Source organism: Condylura cristata, unplaced genomic scaffold, assembly GCF_000260355.1.
Source record: "Condylura cristata isolate star-nosed mole 26May11 unplaced genomic scaffold, ConCri1.0 scaffold00001, whole genome shotgun sequence".
NCBI lineage: Eukaryota > Metazoa > Chordata > Mammalia > Eulipotyphla > Talpidae > Condylura > Condylura cristata.
The window spans coordinates 80,276,278-80,276,906 of record NW_004567102.1 but is presented as its reverse complement, the minus strand read 5'-3'; the positions used below and the strand labels follow the sequence as shown (position 1 = coordinate 80,276,906).

Here is a 629-nt window from a genome sequence, read left to right as displayed (position 1 = left end):
TGCCTTATACCTGGGCCGGCTGCTGCTAGTTTTCTTCTTCTCCTTCTTTTTAAATAATATAATAGTTTAGCAGGAGTATAATGGACCAGGGGAGAAAATAGTAAGAATAATGAACAGCCATATACCAGAGACATTTTGTGGGGGTGGAGTGGGGAATGGGATCAAAAAAGAGGGGGGAGGATGGGGAAGGAAGTGCAGGGGACTATGGTGATGGCACAGGGGTGACTCGGTGATGGGAAACCCATGGGGATTACAATTGTGATAAAAACCAAAAAGTGTACAAGATGATGAAGAAATAAACTGTTATATTATTGGAAAAATAAGTAATATACTAGTTTATTTTTACATCATTTTGTGCCTTTTTCCATCTCAGTTGTAATCCCCATGGGCTCCCATCACCAAATCACCCATGTGCCATCACCATAGTCCAGTGCTTTTCCCTCCCCCTACTGTTTTTGATCCTATTCCCCGCTCCAGCCCTATAAAATGTTTTTGGTATATAGCAGCTCATTATCATCATTATTGTCTCACCTCGTCCATTATATTCCTGCTATGAGTGAAACCATCGGGATTTTTCCTTTTCTTTATGGCTTATTTCACTAAGCATGATCCTGTCCAGCTCCATCCAT

At 41.2% G+C, this 629-nt stretch overlaps 1 protein-coding gene across 1 annotated transcript in view; it reads left to right on the top strand.

Moving 5' to 3' along the window:
- The window catches only part of LOC101632236 (NKG2D ligand 4-like), a 10,430-nt gene that overhangs the window by 1,116 nt on the left and 8,685 nt on the right, over positions 1-629 (top strand). The window lies entirely within an intron of this gene.